This window comes from Felis catus, chromosome D4, assembly GCF_018350175.1.
Source record: "Felis catus isolate Fca126 chromosome D4, F.catus_Fca126_mat1.0, whole genome shotgun sequence".
NCBI lineage: Eukaryota > Metazoa > Chordata > Mammalia > Carnivora > Felidae > Felis > Felis catus.
In genome coordinates, this window is record NC_058380.1 from 26,815,626 (window position 1) to 26,835,118 (window position 19,493).

The window sequence follows — 19,493 nt, forward strand, 5'->3', positions numbered from 1 at the left end:
AGGAGAACAGATCTTTAGGAGACTTCTCGAAGAACAAAAGAGCTGGCGGGTGCCATTTCCCTTCCCGTCTGCCCAGCTTAGATAAACAGTCACAGGAACCAGTGCAGGATACACACTCTCCACCTAGCTTGCTAACAGCACATCCCACCTCTGTGGTCTTCTGCTACCCACAGCAGGAGTTTTCCAAAGCCACTCTATTACCCTATCACAACAGACCAGCACAAACCTTGGTAACACTGTATGCCCCTCCTTGCATTCACCCGCAGACCCGCCCCCTCTAACACTTCCTCAGCAGGAGTCCATCCAGAGTGGTGCCTCAAGCATGACAGCGTGCAAGCATCCCCAACAGGGATCGTCACCTCTCAAAGTGACTCCTACCCTGGGAGAGGGAAAGATAACCACACACATTGGTCTGACTGTAGGCCCTGCCCACCAACAAAAGCTACTCAGGGGAAGACACAGGGAAAGTGGCCTGCAGTACTCTGTGACCACGGCTCTGGCAAACGCCTGGTCTGACCCACCTCAAACCCAAGGCAGTGGCAGACTGGTTCATGAACAATCCAGGCACCAAACCCTGCTCACAACAGGCAAAGAGAGTCATTGCAGATGACTGCACTGAAAGCAAACACAGCTCAGTAACAACAGTAGGGTGCACACAACACATATAGACACTCTGAAGCACCAGGTTCTGGTGTACAGAGGACAGTGTACTATGGTACCACACGACCTCTTCTTCATAAGACCGCTAGTGTCAAGAGCAGGAGACATAGCTGAATTTCCTAAACATAGAAGCAGCCACACAGAGAGTTAGAAAAAATGAGGAGAGAGGAACAGGTCCCAAATGGAAGAACACAGAAAGAGACCTAAATGAAACTGAGATAATAGGCCTGTTATGCCATTCTGAATAATGGTTATAAAGATACTTACCAGACTTGAGAAGAGAGTGGGAAATCTCAGCGAGATCCTCAACGTGGAGATAGAAAACAGAAGAGAACCCATCAGACGTGAAGCACTCAATAACTGAAATTAAAAATACACTAGGGCGGGCGGCCAGGTGGCTCAGTTGGTTAAGCTTCCAACTCCTCAGGTCATGATCTCAGGTTCACAAGTTCAAGCCCCATGTTGGGCTCCCTGCTGCCCATGCAGAGCCCTCTTTGGATCCTCTGTCCTCCTCTCTCTCTCTCTCTCTCTCTCTCTCTCTCTCTCTCTCTCTCTGCCCCTCCCCCACTTGTGTGCTCACTCTCTGTCAAAAATAAAAATTTGAAAAATTAAAAAAAAAAATAGAGGGCATAGATGGTAGACTAGAAGAAGCAGAAGAACAGATAAGTGACCTGGAGAATAATGGAAAGCAGTCAAGCCAAACGGGACCAAAAAAAAGAATAATTTAAAAAATGAGAAGTAGATTGAGTAGATTAATATTGTCAAGTGTAACATTCACATTTTAGGGATCTCAGAAGGAGAAAAGAGGGCAGAAAATTTACTTGAAGGAATAATAGTGGAAAACTTCTGGAATCTAGGGAAGAAAACAAATCCAGATCTGGGAAGTACAGAGAGTCCCCAACAAAATCAACCCAAGGAGGTCAATACTAAGATACATAGTAATTAAAATGGCAAAAACTAGGGATAAAGAGGATTTTAAAAGCAGCAAGACGAAAAAACAGTTCTATACAAGAGAAACCTGATAAGGCTATCAGCTGATTTTTCGGCAGAAACTTTGCAGCCCAGAGGGAGTAGCATAATATATTCAAAGTGCCAACAGAAAAAAACCTGCAACCAAGTCTATCTAGCAAGGCTGTCATTCAGAATAGGAGAGCTAAGAGTTTCCCAGACAAAAGTTGAAGGAATTCTTCACCGCTAAGCCAGCTCTATAAGAAATGTTACTTTTTTTTTTTTTTTTAAATAAGAAATGTTAAAGGGTACTCTGAGTGGAAAGGAAAGACCATAAACAGGATTAAGAAAAGTAGGAAGCACAAAAATTGTAAAGTAAGTACAGTTAGACATCAGTCAAGGGATTCACAAAAGGATGGAAAGTATGACACTGTACACCTAAAACATGGGGGAGAGAAGAGCAAAAATTTAGTGCTTTTAGAATGGGTTCAAACTTGGGGCACCTGGGTGACTCAGTCACTTGGGCGTCTGACTCTTGGTTTTAGCTCAGGTCATGATATCACAGTTCGTGAGTTTGAGCCCCACATCTGGCTCTGTACTGACAATGTGGGGCCTGCTTTGGATCTTCTCTCTTTCTCTCTCTCTCTCTGCCCCTCCCCTGCTCACGCTCTCTCTCTCTCAAAATAAATAAACTATATATATATATATATATATATATATATGTTCACACTCAACTGACCATCAAATTAATATAGATTGCTTGGTAACTTGTATAGGTAACTTGTTATAAAAACATAATAGTAACCACAAATTAAAAACTGGTAATAGATATACATAAAATAAAGAGAAAGAAATCCAAGTATATCATGCTATTTCAAGAAATAATAGAGGAAGGAAAGCTTCACTTAAGAAAGCCAACAGACCATGAGAGAAGAAAGCAAGAGAAGAACTACAAATCCGACCATAAAATAATAAGTACATAACTGTTAATAGTTACTTTGTATGTAAATGGACTACATGCACCAATCAAAAGACATAGGGTGGTGGAATGGATTAAAAAGCAAGATTCATCTATATGCTGCCTACAAGAGACTCATTTCAGACCTAAAAACACATACAGATTGAAAGTGAAGGGATGGAAAAGCATATATCATGCAAATGGAAGTGAAAAGAAAGCCAGGTATAGTAATACTTAAATTGGACAAAATAGATTTCATAACAAAGACTGTAATGAGATAAAGGATACTACATAATCATAAAGGCAATAATCCAACAAGAAGATACGACAATTGTAAATATTTATGCACCCCAGATGGAAGCACCCAAATACATAGAGCAGTTATTAACAAACATAAAGGAAATAATTGATAGTAATACAATGATAGTAGGGGATTTTAACACCCTACCTACCTCAATGGATAGAACATCCAAACAAAATCAACAAAGAAACAGTGGGTTTGAGTGACACATTGGACCAGATGGATCTAATACATTGGGAACACTGCACCCTAAATCAGTAGAATGCACATTCTTTTCAGGTGCACATGGAACATTCTCCAGAATAGATCACATGTTAGGCCACAAAACAAGTCTCAACAAATTCAGAAAGATTAAAGTCATAGCATGAATCTTTTCCAACCACGATGGAAACTAGAAATCGACCACAAAAAAATCTGGAAAGAACACAGATACATGGAAGTTAATCACATACTACTGAACAGTGAATGGGTGAACCAAGAAGTCAAAGAGGAAATAAAAAAATAAATGGAGACAAATGAAAATGAAAACAGTGGCTCAGAATCTTTGGGGTACAGCAAAAGGTGTTCTAAGAAGGAAGTTGGTAGAGGTACAGGAAAGAAAAAGCAAGAAAAATCTCAAACAACCTAACCTTACACCTAAAGGAGCTAGAAAAAGAACAAGGTTGCCTGGGTGGCTCAGTCAGTTAAGCATCCAAGTCTTGATCTAGGCTCAGGTCATGATCTCATGGTTTGTGAGATCAAGCCCACGTTTGGCTGTGTGCTGAGAGTGTGGAGCCTACTTGGAATTCTGTCTCTCTGCCCCTTTGTCCCCTCTCCGAATCAATAAATACATTTCAAAAATAGAAAAAGAACAAAACCCCAAAAGAAAGAAAGGAAATGATAAAGATTAGAGCAGAAATGAATGAAATAGGAACTTTAAAAAAATGATAGATTAATTAAACCAGGAGCTGGGTCTTTGAAAAGATCAACAAAACTGATAAACCATTAGCCAGACTCCCCAAAAAGGAGAGAGAAAGAGAGAGAATGGACTCAAAAAATGAAAGAGGTCAAATAACAACCAACACCACAGAAATACAAAAGATTATAGGAAAATGTTATATAAAATTATATGTCAACAGATTGAGACAATCTGGAAGAAATGGATACATTCCTAGAAACATAAACTACCAAAACTGAAGCAGGAAGAATTAGAAAATTTGAACAGACCAATTACCAGGAATGAAATTGAATCAAAAATCAAAAAGCTCCCAACAAACAAACGTCCAGGACCAGATGGCTTCACAAGTGAATTCTACCAGATATTTAGAGAAGAGTTAATACTTCTAAAACTATTCTAAAATAGAAGAAGGAAAACTAAATTCATTTTATAAGGTCAGCATTACCCTGATACAAAACCAGATAAAGAAACTACAAAAAGAACTATAGGACAATATTATTGATGAATATAGGTGCAGAAATTCTCAGCAAAATACTAGCAAACCACATTCAACAATACATTAAAGAAATTATTCAACATGATCAAGTGGAATTTATTCCTGGGATGCAAGGATGGTTCAATAGATTTGCAAATCAATCAACATGATGCATCACATCGACAAAAAAGGTTAAAAACTGGGATAATTTCAATAGATGCAGAAAAAGCATTTAACAAAGTACAACATCCATTCATGATTAAAAACAAAACCAAAAAAGTAGGTATATCTGAATATAATAAAGGTCATATATGAAAAATGCACAGCCAACATACTCAGTGCTGAAAAATTAATAAGAGTTTTTCCCCTAGGGTCAAAAACAAGACAATGCTGTCTACTCTCACTACTTTTACTCAACATAGTACTGAAAGTCATAGCCGCAAGCAGTCAAAGAAAAAATAAAAGGCGAGCAAATTGATACGGAAGAAGTAAGGCTTATTTGCAGATGATATGATACTGTATGTAGAAAACCCTAAAGATGGCACAAGAAAAACTAGTAGAAGTGATAAATGAATTCAGTAAGGTTGCAGAGTACAAAATCAATAAACAGACATCTGTTGCATTTCTGTACACTAATAAAGTAGCAGAAAGAGAAGAAAACTGTCCCATTTACAATTGCATCAAAAATAATACCTAGGGATAAACTTAACCAAGGAGGTGATAGACTCTGAAAACTATATAAAATGTTGATGAAAGAAATTGAAGATGGCCCAAATAGATACTCTATGCTCATGGGTTAGGAGAACAAATATTGTTAAAATGTCCACAATACCCAAAGGAATCTACACATTTAACATGATCCCTGTGAAAATACCAACAGCATTTTTCACAGAACTAGAACTGGTCATCCTAAAATTTGGTTGGAACTATAAAAGACCCTGAATAGCCAAAGCAATCTTGAAAAAGAACAGAACTGGAAGTATGTGAATCCCAGATTTCAAGCTATGCTACAAAGCTGTAGTAATCAAAGCAGTATGGTACTGGCACAAATATAGTCACATAGATCAATGAAACAATAGAGAGCTCAAAAATAAACTCATTTGACAAAGGAGACAAGACTATGCAATGGGAAAAAGACAAGTCTCTTCAACAAATAGTGTTGGAAAAAGTGGACAGCTACACGTAAAAGAATGAATCTGGGCCACTTTGTTACATCATACATACAAAATAAACCGTAAAAATCCTTGAGGAGAGTTGAGGCAGTAATTTCTCTGACATCAGCCATTAGCAACATTTTTTTTAGATAGGTCCCCTGAGGCAAGGGAAACAAAAGCAATAATAAACTATTGGAACTACACTAAAATTAAAAGATTCTACACAGCAAGGGAAACAAAACAACTTTCTGAATGGGAGAAGATATTTACAAATGACATATCTGATAAGGAACTAGTATTCAAAATATATTAACTTCTACAGCTCAACATGAAAAAACTCAAATCCAATTTTAAAGCAGGCAGAAGTCAGGAACAGACATTTCTCCAAAGAAGGCATACAGATGGCTAATAGACACTTGAAAAGATGCTCAACATCACTCATCATCAGGGAAACGCAAATCAAAACTACAATGAGGTATCACCTCATACCTGTGAGAATGGCTAAAATGAACACAAGACACAACAGGTGTTGGCAAGGATATAGAAAAAAATGAACCTCTGTGCACTATTGGTAGGAATGTGAACCAGTACGGCCAGTGTGGAAAGCACTGTGGAGTTCCTCAAGAAATTAAAAATAGAATTATCATATAATCTAGTAACTTCACTACTGTGTACTTACCTAAAGAAAAGGAAAACACTATTTCAAAAAGGTATATGTACCCCTGTGTTTATTGTAGCATTATTTATAATAGTCAAACTATGGACAAACATGTCCATTAATAAGTGAATAAAGAAGATACGATACACACACACACAAACAATAGAATACTACCTGTAAAAAAGAATGGTCCTTGCCATTTGCAACAACATGGATAGATCTAGAGGGTATAATGGTTAAGTGAAGTCAGTCAGGATAGGCAGATATACCATATTTCACTCATATATGGAAATTAAGAAACAAAACAACAAAGGAAAAAAGAGACCAACAAAAATCAGACTCTTAAATATAGAGAACAAACCCGTGGATACCAGAGGGGAGGTCGGGGAGGGAGGATGGGTTAAATAGGTGAAGGAGATTAAGAATACAATTACCATGATAAGCACTGAGTAACATATAAAATTGTTGAACACTATATAGTGCGTCTGAAAATACTGTATGTTAATTTTACTGGAATTTAAGAACATAACTGGAGTAAATCAAGAAATGGGAAAACATGGAATTTTGGGAATATGAGAATCCAGCATAAGAGAATAATCAAGAAAATCCTGAGGGTAATTATGCAGTGAGATCACCAGATAGTAACTCAACAGTGTATACATGGTGAAAAAGTTTAGCTTGGAGACAGTCACAAGGCTCTAGGGGAGATGTCTCAAATATAAAACCTTTCGTCACCAGTGAAATTAATACAATAGCTGTTGTGTTTAATGTAGTAAAAGTTTTAGACAGTTGGCAAACGATTTGGGGTTGAAATGTTAACTATGTAGAAAGAAGGCAAACATAAAGTAAGACAATGATTAACTGCAAAATAAGCCTAAAAGTTAGTTATTTCCATGTTTGCAAAGTTTTCTGTGGCCTAGATATGAATATCATTTACATAATGGTGTACATGTCTGAATATTGATCATGATAAAATTGTGATTTAACCATATTAGAGATGAGGGGGCGGCAGTGTATATATGTATATAATTTATACATGTTTATAGTATACATACATATATCCGACTTCTTGAAGATGAAGGAGTAAGTCAGAGATAATGTGTAAAACTGAAAAAACATGGAGTAGCATTATAAGCCTGTTATTTGGTGATATGGGGGTAAGTTCCAAAAAAAAAATACCTAAGAGGAAGTGGAAGAGATGGCTTCATTTCGTAATATGGCACCTCTAACCTCCTGAGGACTGAGCTTGGTGCTGAAACAGAAACTTTGCTTCCTTAGTCTGGTTGATTTTATTTACCAGCTGGCAGTGTACAAGAGAGATGGGAGCTGACTTTTTAAAAAATCACAACCCGTTAGGCCTGTGCTGTGACGTACTCTTGGCGAGAAACTTGAGTTGTTTACTTATTTTTCAGTTGAGATACAGCTGATATATAACATTAGTTCCAGTTATATACCATAATGTTTCAACATTTATATTACTCTTAATTAAAACATTTTTCTTGTTAATAAAAAATCCATGCACACACAGTCCCACCCATGTGGGTGTTTGTGTATAATCCAGAAGACTTCTGGTTTTGGATGTTAAAGATGTCTGCAGCTTCTCTATACAACCAACTGAAAACTATAAAGAACATAAGAAACAGAATCCTCCCAACTTCTTAAAAAATAAGAAACCCTTATAATACAAATAAAAATAGAAGGGCTTAAAAAAAAAAAAAGTGAAGGGCTGCCAAACACATTAGCAATAGAACCCAGATGAGGGAGAACATTAAGAATGGATTCCAAGATTTCTTGGTGTAAATATAAGTTGACCAGCAAAGCACATGTTTTCCAAAGTAGTTGGTGTAATCTGAAAGACAAAACCAGGGACGCTTTTGGAATAAGGTAAGAGTTGGGTATTAAGTTGGCTGTGGGTACCTGTCTGATTAATATCCTGGGGATACAAAGGAAGTAGGGCCATGCAAATGCACTAAAGATGTTATTCCTGCAAGATGAAGAGGATGCTAATTAGCAAGCTAACAACTGGTAATTTTTGTTCAATAAAGGAGATAGATAATTTCCTTTGCATGCTTACATAGGCACATCATATGGGGCTTAACTGCAGGTCAGTGAGGCTTCCTGTTAGTCTAGAGTACTATTCTTAACATCTCAGCCAAATAATTGCCTCAAGAAGCATTCATTCAGTGATGTGATTTTAAAAAAGCAATTGCATGATATTTATACACAAATATTCCAGAAATTTAATGAACAAAGAAACACAAAAGGCAGATGAAAAACACAGACCAGAGACATTGTTCTGCATAACTTCAAAGAGTTTATTAAAAAATTATAAAACAAGACTGCAAAGCAGGAATACTAGAAATAAAGTAAAAAATAATAACATAGTACAAGTGAGCAGGCAGAGTCCATCTAAGAAGGAGAAAAGTCCTGAAAGTGAAAACAGTAAAAATTGGACTGCCTGGGTGGCTCAGTCAGTTAAGTGTCCAACTCTGGATTTCAGCTCGGGTCATGATCTCATGGTTCATGAGGTCAAGCCTTACATCAGGCTCTGCAGTAAGGGCACAGAACCTGCTTGGGATTCTGTCTCTCTCCCTCTCTGTCTCTGTGCCCCTCCCCTGCTGGTTCATGCTGCCTCTTTCAAATAAATAAACTTAAAAAAAAAAAAAAAAAAGTAAAAAGTATGCTACCCATTGCTGAAAAGCTGCAAAGGACATGGAGATCAGGACTGAGGAAATAACTAAGCAAAAGGAAAGTGAATAAAAATAGCCAAAGAAGATTCAATATATTCATAATTGGTGTCCCTTAAGAGAGTAACCAAATTATGGAACAGGAAAGAAAATCTTAAACATTTCTAGAAAGAAGCAAATACAATTAAATTTACAGGCTTAATTGGAAGCCTGTATAATGACATAATGTCCTGTGCAACATTGGTAAGTATTAATTACTTCAGATATAAAGCAACAGTTATGTGTGCAGCCTGACTTCAGAGTCCTTCACATCAGCATTCAACACAGAAAGTAGAACAGAATCTAAAAGTTCTTGGTTAAAGAAATGTGATCTAAGAATGTCATATCTCTTAAGTGCCACTCAAATATTATTAAAACTTGCAAGGACTCTGGAAATATTTTTTCTTTGACTTTCCTGGGGGAAAAAGATTGGAATAAAGAATGAAATTCAACTTACTAAGGCATAAATGGAAAAGCTGTGGCATAAAGGATGAGCAGTAAGTAGTAAATCCATTTCATTGTAGGAAATTGGTTTTACTAAATATAACTGAAGTGCCATGAACCTTGACAGTATAAAAGTAATCACTTAAAAGTCAAGAGGTAAAGGAGGAAAGAAGACTTTTTCTTTTCTTTTTATATTGTTTTTGTCCAAAGACACTAGTTAACAGTCAACAAATCGACCACAGAAATATAGTTAGATTTAAATATATAAAGGTAACTGTGATGGAGATAATTCTAATTTGGTGGGTAAAGGGAGGTGAAAATCATTGATTTTCATGGGTGAGGAGTTTAATAGATACCTGTCTGAAGATATAGAACGTTAGAGATATTCAGAAACTTAGTTATTAAATTTAACAAAACTTCTCAATTATCAGAAAGAAAATATGCCAAAGTAAATGGTAGTGAAAGAAAAAATTAAAAGCAGTGCAAAGGACAGCGTATATTTCCTGTGACATGGGAACAAAACCAAGAATGGTTTCTTGCTGTTTTTTCCTTCTGCTCTTAAAAAAATTCAGTCCTGAAGTCTTGAAGTTGGCCTGAGCAAGCAGGGACTTGGTACTGGAGCAGGATGTTGGAGGCTGACCCAGGATTAGGATGGTGTTGGCAAAGGGAACCGTGTGTTGCAACCATGTGGTTAGGAAGGATGCGATCATAGCAGGACATTCCTCAGGGCCATCAAAGCCTGTGTGGGGTGAGGATATGTCTGTGTCAGAATGGTAGTGGAGTGAAAGCCCGCATAAAGAGGTGGTCCTAGAACAAGATTTTGGAGGTAAAGTGGCTTGAGAGAAGACAACATGAATGGGCTGCCTGGTTAGATTCACTGTTTCTCGAATGAGGTGAGAAAGGGTATCTGTACATAGGGCAACTGACCTTGAGATGTCAGAGCCTAGCCAACATCAGGAGGGTGACTACATGGGAACAATTTGGTTCAGTGTGTCAAAAGCCTAAATAGGGTAAGGAGAGTGGGGGCAAAGGGGAGGGGTGGGAAGCAGCCTAGTGCAGGATTTTATAGCCTAAAAGGAATGTGGGAGCCCAGACAGGGTGAGGAGGGCATGTGAGTGTAGCCTGGCCTGGAGTGTTAGAAGCTGAGGCAGATTCACAGAGGCAGCTAGGTGCCTGGTGGTTGGACACCATGCAAGGGAAGAAGGGCATCTGTGTACGGAGCTGGCCTGGTGTGGGGTCTCAGAGCCTATGCATGTTGAAGAAGCTGTTTCTGTGGAAAGGTGTCCAAGTACAGGCTGTCAGATCAGAAGCAGAGTGAAAAGAGCATCTATACAGGAGGATAGCCCGGCATTGAATATCAGAGCCTAAGCAGAAAGAAGAGGGTGTCAGAATGGAAAGATGGCTCTGTGAAGGGAGTTGTAGCTGAAGCAGGCTTAAGAAGGGTATCTGTACATAGAAGTGGCCTGGCATGGACTTTCAGAGCTTAAATGGGGTAAGGAATCATCTCTGTGGAAGAATGACCTGGCTTGAGGTACAAGAGCCCAAACGGTGTGGGTATTGTGATGGCTTGGCATGTCAGAACCTAAGTAAGATGGGAGCACATCTGTGTAGGGGAGGTGAGTGTCATTGATAGGAGATTGTAATGGGCTAAGTGATAGCATCAGAGTCCTAATTCTCACGACCTTATTTGTGATTAAGTAAAGATGTTTTGATTATCTTGCACTTGTCCTTAGATTATCTCGTTGGGCCCTAAATACTGCCTAGGTGTCTTTCTTAAAAGAGAGGCAGAGGGAGATTGGACACACACACAAAAGAAGAAGACGATTGGGGCACCTGGGTGGCTCAGTCGGTTAGGCGTCTGACTTCGACTCAGGTCATGATCTCGCGGTCCAAGAGTTCAAGCTCTGCGTCAGGCTCTGTGCTGACAACTCGGAGCCTGGAGCCAGCTTTGGATTCTTTGTGTCCTTCTCTCTCTGCACATCCCCCACTTGCACTTTGTCTCTCTCTCTCTCTCTCTCTCTCTCTCTCTCTCTCACACACACACACACACACACACACACACACAAATAAACATGAAAAAAATTAAAAAAAAAAGTGATGTAAAGATAGAGGTAGAGATTGGTGTGAGCAGCTGTAGACCAAGAAATTCTAATAGCCACAGAAGCTGGAAAAAGCAAGGAACAGACTTGCCCTTAGAGCCTTTGAATGGAGTGCTGCCCTGCCGACACCTTGATTTCAGCCCATGAAACTGATATTAAACTTCTGGCTTTCAGAACTGAGAGAATAAATGTTTTCACCCACTTTGTGGTAATTTGTTACAACAGCCTTGGAAACTAATACAAAGATAAACTGTAGTGAAATTGATCAGATATAAAAATGTATTGAGAATCATGGTATGCCCCATTTCTCAGTTGGGGAGTTGAGTTATGCTAATTTCTAGAAAGGGAAGAAAGTAGATTGAACTCTGTAGTGTTGCATTGAAATTAAAGGTATGGGAATAAATTCATGGTTTTGTTTGTTTATTTTAGAGAGTGCAAGTGGGGGAGAGGGGCAGAGCTGAGAGAGAGAGTCTTAACTAGGCTCCACGCTGATCCCACGACCCTGGGATCATGACCTGAGCTGAAATCAAGAATTGGACGCTTAACTGACTGAGCCACTCAGACACCCCAATTCCTGGTTTTTAATATATAGATTGATATAGAAATGTAGATGTAAGTGTGTATGTGTATGAATATGTATATGTGTATATGTAGACACAGATGTATGTATGTCCTTATGTACATACATTTTCTGGCTCTGTGATCTAGAGAACCTGGGAGCAGTGACACCCTAAAAGTGAAAATGCCTAACATCCAGCTCTTGCTTCCCAAGACCATTGTCCACTAAAATGAACTAGGGGTGGGAGCTGATCAAGATGGTGACATAGGATGCTCCCTTCCTCCCATGGACACACTACTAAATGCACAACTGCACATGGAACACTTCTTTCTGAATGAGATCCAAAAACTAGCTGAGTAAGTCCTACACGTCAGACAGATGAGAAAATACCTACATTAAAACAGGTAGGAAAGGCTTAGACACCCTCAACTACTGGTAGCTGCTAAGAACAGAGGAAGAGGCTTGGATAGTCCAAAGTTTGAGAGACAGCTAGGAGCTTGGGCTTGGCTGATCTGCAGAGTTTATCTACGTGATACTACTCTGTTAAGACTAGGAAAGGTAGCATTTTGTCTAATATTCAGAAACCAGTCAAAGAAAAGAAACAAAGGAATATGTTCTAAACAAAAGAACAAGAGAAATATTCAGAAACAAATTAATGAAGCAGAGATAGATGATTTACCTGAGAGTTCAAAATAAGTCATGAAGATTCTCTCCAAGGTCAGGAAGCAATGTATGACTAAAGTGAGAATTTCTACAGGACATAGAAAATATATAAAGGACCAAACAGAAATCACAGAGCTGAAGAATATAATAACTGAACTGAAAAATTAAGTAGAGGGTTTCAAAGCAGACTAGATCAAGTGGAAGAAGAAATCAGCAAACTTGATGGGGCAGTGGAATTCCTACAGAGGAATTCCTACAGAGGAGCAAAAAAAAAAAAAAAACAAAAACAAAAAAAAAACGAGGGGATTTATGGGACACCACCATCAAAACAAACCAACATATGCATTATAGTAGTCCCAGAAAGAGGAGAGAGAAAGGAGCAGAAAACTTACAGAAAAAGCTGAAAACTTTCTTAAACTGGGGAAAGAAAGAGACATCCAGATCTAGGTGGGCTAGGAAGTACCAAGAAAGATAAATCCAGAGACCCACACCAAGACATATTATGATTAAATTGTCAAAAGTTAAAGACAAGTATAGGCACGTGGCGGGCAGGCCTGGAGGGGGCGGGTCCGCATCCGCGTGGGCCTCAGGGACTCCCGCCCAGCCTGAGGAGAGGTCACAGCGGGAGCCTGCTGCCACCTAGGCCTCCGCTGCGCTATTGCCGCTAGGTCTGAGTGCAGGGGCTGCAGCCATGGCCTTCATGCCAGCCGGAAGTGAAGGATCGAATCATATTTGTGACCAGAGAAGACCATGAAACCCCAAGCAATGCAGAGCTGGTGGCTGATGACCCCAACGATCCATATGAGGAGCACGGATTGATCCTGCTAGATGGAGACGTTAACTGGAACTGCCCATGCCTTGGGGGAATGGCCAGTGGCCCCTGTGGGGAACAGTTCAAGTCGGCCTTTTCCTGCCTCCACTATAGCACAGAGGATGTCAAGAGGTCAGACTGTGTAGACCAGTTCCAGGTCGTGCAGGAATGCATGCAGAAATACCCCGACCTCTATCCTCAGGAGGACGAGGAGTAGAAGGAGAAGAAGCCAGCAGAACGTTTAGAAGAGACTGCTTCCACTGAGGCCACTGTAATCAAAGAGGAAGGGTCAAGCTAATGAAGGCCATAAGGCACTGGGCTCCATTCCTTCTCCTTCAGAGTGATATGAACCTTTTGTAAGATGCCTTTTGGTCATTCTCCCAGAACGTGTTTTTCCCTCTGTTGTTCTGTGCACTGTAATGTTCAAAATAACTTATTTTGATGATCAGGGGTCTTGGTCCTTTGACATATACACTGGAAAAAATCTATGTGTGTCTCCCATAAACCTACCAGCAAATGTACTTGTCACTTTTGAATTTTCAGATTATCCTGAATTTTGCCTCTTTGAAATAATGTCCTGATTATGCTCAGCAACTAGAAATTGTTATCTGGGAGTATCTTGTGAGTGAACTGATTTATTCTAATTGATTATATTCCCTTGTAGATTTTATATCCCTGTGGGAAATGAAATAGAAACAAAACCATCTTCCTTTAAAAATGCTGGAGTGGGGCCATTCCCAGTAAAAGGCCAGATGATCAGATACGTATTTCTCATGAACCATCTTGACCTTGAGTATGTGGGGAGGTACTGTAGTTCATTTCTGATGCATTTTGGTTTCCATTTTCACTTTGAGCTCCAGGTTTTCCATGTTTGGAAATTGGAACTGTGGACCCTCAGATTCACAGTCCCTTTCTAAGTGAAGAGAAAGGCTGGTTTTGCTGTTGTTGTTCTTCTGCCAGCCCTGGTTTGGGGCCTGTGTTCACACTGGCTCTGTGTCAGCCTGTTCAATGCAGTGTTCTTGAGAGGTGGGGACCTAATTGTTACCAAAGTAGCAGCCAAGAGAAGAAACAGTGTGAATTAAGTAGTCACTTAAAAGGAAAATAAGACTTTGACCTGGTGTTGAATGTGTGAACTCAAAATGTTTTTGATATAAGGAAATATAAATATGAAAAGTTCATTGAAATTCCTCCTTGAAGATACTGGTAAGCCAGTTTGAGTCCATTAAAATTTTCAGTGTTGAATTAAAAAAAAAGTTAAAAGACAAGTATAGACTATTGAAAGCAGCCAAAGAAAAGCAACTTGTTATGTAAAAGGGAACCCCTCTCAGCCCCCCGCCCCATAAGACTCAGCAGATTTTTCAGCAGAAACCTTGCAGGCCAAAAGGGAGAAGGATCATATATTCAAAGTGATGAACAAAAAAACTGCCAACCGATTATACTTTACCCAGCAAAGTTACCATTTAGTATTGAAGAAGAGATAGAGTTTTCCAGATAAGCAGAAGCTGGGAGAGTTCATCATCACCAGACCCACGTCACAAGAAATGTTTAAAGGAATCTTTCAAGATGAAAGGAAAGAATGCCAGTTAGTAGCAGGAAAAGAGTATAATACTCGAAGCCAGCATTACCTTGATTCCAAAAGCAGACAAAGACCCCACTAAAAAGGAGAACTATAGACCAATCTCCCTGATGAACATGGGTGCAAAAATCCTCAGCAAGATACTAGCCAACCGGATCCAGCAATACATTAAAAAAATTATTCACCATGACCAAGTGGGATTTATACCTGGGATGCAGGGCTGGTTTAATATCTGCAAAACAATCAGTGTGATTTATCACATCAATAAAAGAAAGGACAAGAACCACATGATCCTCTCAATAGATGCAGAGAAAGCATTCAACAAAATACAGCATCCTTCCTTGATAAAAACCCTTTAGAAAGTAGGGATAGAAGGATCATACATCGAGATCATAAAACCCATGTATGAAAGACCCAACGTTAATATCATCCTCAATGAGGAAGAACTGAGAGCTTTCTCCCTAAGGTCAGGAAGAAGACAGGGATATCCACTCTCACCACTGTTACTTAATGTAGAATTGGAAGTCTTAACCTTAGCCTCAGCAATCAGACAACACAAAGAAATAAAAGGCATCCAAATTGGCCAGGAGGAGGTCAGACTTTCACTCTTCACAGATGACGTGATACTCTATATGGAAAACTCAAAAGATTCCACCAAAAAACTGCTACAGCTGATCCATGAATTCAGCAAAGTGGCAGGATATAAAATCAGTGCACAGAAATCGGTTGCATTTCTATACCACAACAATGAAGCAACAGAAAGAGAAATCAAGGAATCGATCCCATTTACAATTGCACCAAAAGCAATAAATACCTAAGAGTAAATCTAACCAAAGAGTTGAAAAATCTATACACTGAAAACTATAGAAAGCTTATGAAAGAAATTGAGGAAGACACCAAAAACAGGTATGCTGTTCAAAGGGGTACTGCACCCCAATGTTTATAGCAGCACTATCAACAATAGCCAAAGTATGGAAAGAGTCCAAATGTCCATCAATGTGTGTGTATATGTATACACACACACACACACACACAGTGGAGTATTACTCGGCAATCAAAACAATTAAATCTTGCCATTTGCAACTGCATGGATGGAACTAGAGGGTATTATGCTAAGTGAAATTAGAGAAAGACAAATATATGACTTCACTCATATGTGGACTTTAAGATACAAAACAGATGAACATAAGGGAAGGAAAGCAAAAATAATATAAAAACAGGGAGGGGGACAAAGTGTAAGAGACTCTTAAATACAGAGAACAAACAGGGTTACTGGAGGGGTTGTGGGTAAGGGCTAAATGGGTAAGGGGCATTAAGGAATCTACTTCTGAAATCATTGTTGCACTATATGTTAACTAACCTGGATGTAAATTAAAAAAATAATTAAAAACTTAAAAAAAAAGGAAAAGAAAGTATAAAAAGCAGTGGTAAAAAAGTAATACATATATGCTTGGATAACAGGTATTCAATGCATGCATGTAACAATGTTAGCTATAACAAGCACCATTTGAAAATTCAGAGGAACCTTTTAAGGATTTCAAACAAATTCGACTTTCAGTATAACTGCACCTAAAGTACTTAAACACAGGTCATCAGAACGTCTATTTGTCATAAACTTTTGAGTTTATTGTTGGGACCACATAAATCAATAAAGCCCGGATAACCTTTTAGAGATCCCTTAAATATGGCCACAGTTGCATTTAAGCAACCAGGGCTAAAGAAAAATGTCATTAATTCTTTTAAAACAGACATAAAATGGAATTATCAACTGAGAGGAAAAAAAAGGTAAATAAAAGTATAATACTCACTGGTAAAAGTAAATACGTAGTTATATTCAGAATACTCCAGTTCTGCAATGGTGATGAGTAAATCACTTGTAACTGTAGTATGAAGGTTAAAAGCATTAAAAAATATCTGTACCTACAGTAATTTAATGGATACAGCTTGTGAAAAGATGCTGATTGTGACATCAAAAATGAAATGGGGGTGGAAGGTTTGTTATGTGTTTGAAGTTATTATCAACTTAAAATAGACTGTTACAGATATGTTTTTTGCAAACCTTGTGGTAACCACAAAGCAAAAACCTATAGTAGAAATACAAAGTGTAAAGAGAAAGGAAATCAGAGCATATCATTATAGAAAATCACCAAATACCAATGGGAGAGAACAAGGAAAAAAAGGAACATAGGAATTACAAAATAGAACACAATTAACAATATAACAAATGGTAAGTCTGTAACTGTCCGTAGTTACTTTAAATGTAAATGGACTAAAATTTCCAATAAAAAGATAAAGATTGTATAGTTAAATGTTTCTTGGTTTTGTGTATCTTTTAAAAAACCAGCTGTTAATTTCATTGATGTTTTCTGTTATGGGGAGAATGGGGTCTCCATTTATTTCTGCTCTGGAGACTTGCTTTTTGTTGTATGTAAGTGGGGTCATACAAGATTTGTCCTTTTTGTCTGCCTTGTTTCACATAACATAACGTTAATCATTTTATAAAAGGAAATCATGTAGACAAGAAGTGCAGCATCACTTAACAAATCCTTAGCAGCTTCTGCATTGTTTTCTAGAATTCCTTCCAACTTCAGAGCATCCAAAACTTGTTTCAGGAAGTCTACACTGTCTATGTAACCTTGGGGAGAGATGTCTGAAAAATGATATATTATCTCTATCTCTTGACTAATATATTTCTGGATCTTTAATTATGGCATCTAAATTTTTTTTTCAACGTTTTTTATTTATTTTTGGGACAGAGAGAGACATAGCATGAATGGGGTAGGGGCAGAGAGAGAGGGAGACACAGAATTGGAAACAGGCTCCAGGCTCTGAGCCATCAGCCCAGAGCCTGATGCGGGGCTCGAACTCACGGACCGTGTGATCGTGACCTGGCTGAAGTCGGACGCTTAACCGACTGCGCCACCCAGGCGCCCCTAATTATGGCATCTAATTAATTTTAGGATAATTTAGTTTGTTAAATTAAAGTACATTGTTACTATAAATCTTTGACCTAAGAACCTTGTACTATTTGTAGTACTTTTCTGCTATTGATAATGACTGGTTATCAAACAAGAATTTTAGTAATCTAAAACACTCTGATCCAGTGTGCTGTATGTTTTGAAAGTAGCAATTAGACTTTATTACTTTGTTTTTAAAAGAGTCCTAGTGGGAGGGGAAAATCCTCTTATTTGGCATTCTTATACTAGGAAGCATTTTATGTATGAAATATTTTAACTGGAAAACCAAGATAATTTTTTGTACATCTGCAGACTTGGAACATCAGAAAAGAGACTAGAAGTATCTGGTTTGTCCAGTTCAATTCAGGAAAACTTGATTAAGCATAGCCCACACTGGGTGGAAAGTAATGTGAATTACCTTTTTTTCAGGCTCATTTAGTAAAGGCTCTTCAGGTTATTTTAACAGAAGACGTGTGAGGTAAATTGTGGTAGAGAAGATACATGATGTATAGTGAGAAAATGTTAGAGCATTTTATTCCAGGAGAGGTTTGGATGTGGTAAAACTACTTGTAACACTTCATAGGTTAGGTTGACATGAAACCAGGTGCAAACTCCCACCTTACTCTTAGCCCCTCTCCTGCTCAACTGCTCTCTGTTCTGAGCAGCTTCTTCAGTCTTTTCTACCTCAGCACTTCTGTTCTTTTCTGTTCAGATGGGTTACCATGTCTATAGGACAGTCACAGAGTTCTTATGCATGAGATTCGGCAACAGCTGAGACATAAAAATAGTTACTAGGAATCATTTTAACCATTAACGAGGACTAGGTCCAGAGAAATGGGGGGGGTGGGGAGAAGAGTTTAAATATATGTGGAAAATGGAGAGAAGCATACAGGTAACTTCTAGCTTTATGCATAGGGACTTTGTCCCCTTTCTGTTCAGATGAATATATTTTTACTCCCTGAGATTGGAGAAATTACAACTTGGAAAGTTACAGTGCCTTATGGAAAAAAGAACAGGAGCTATATTCTCTGTCCTCTAGGCTTTTGATATGCTTGGAATACTTTTTTCTGACTAATATTTTACTAATATCATTTGAGTCTTTCCTTAGATTGTACTCTTGTCAGTCTTTCGTCTAATTTTACCATGGATTAGATGCTCTTGTTACATTCTGAGCTTATCCACACTGAATTAAATTTGCTTATTGTATTTGTCTAGACCCGTGTTTCTCAACTGGGGCTTCCTGGGACATTTGGCAATGTCCGGACCCATTTTTGGTCTTCCCAATTGTGGGGATTCTACTAGCATCTAGTGGGTAGAGGTCAGGGATGCTGTATGTTGCATTTTTAAATTTGTATAAAAATGTAATGAAAAATATACTGTATGTGGTATCCATTTCCCATTAATATTTCCTTCTTTTCATGGTAGTGTAGACTTTCATGAGTGGCTATATCTTCTAAGTGTGGTTTAAAACCTTAAAATATGTGTATTAAGAATAAGAATATTGGGGCACCTGGGTGGCTCAGTCGGTTAAGTGTCTGACTCTTGATTTGGGCTCACATCGCCATCT

The 19,493-nt window shown here is 38.5% G+C and overlaps 1 protein-coding gene and 1 pseudogene across 3 annotated transcripts in view; both read left to right on the forward strand.

Moving 5' to 3' along the window:
- The window catches only part of NAA35 (N-alpha-acetyltransferase 35, NatC auxiliary subunit), a 95,065-nt gene that overhangs the window by 41,138 nt on the left and 34,434 nt on the right, over positions 1 to 19,493 (forward strand). The window lies entirely within an intron of this gene.
- Positions 9,004 to 13,914, forward strand: LOC102900398 (annotated as a pseudogene).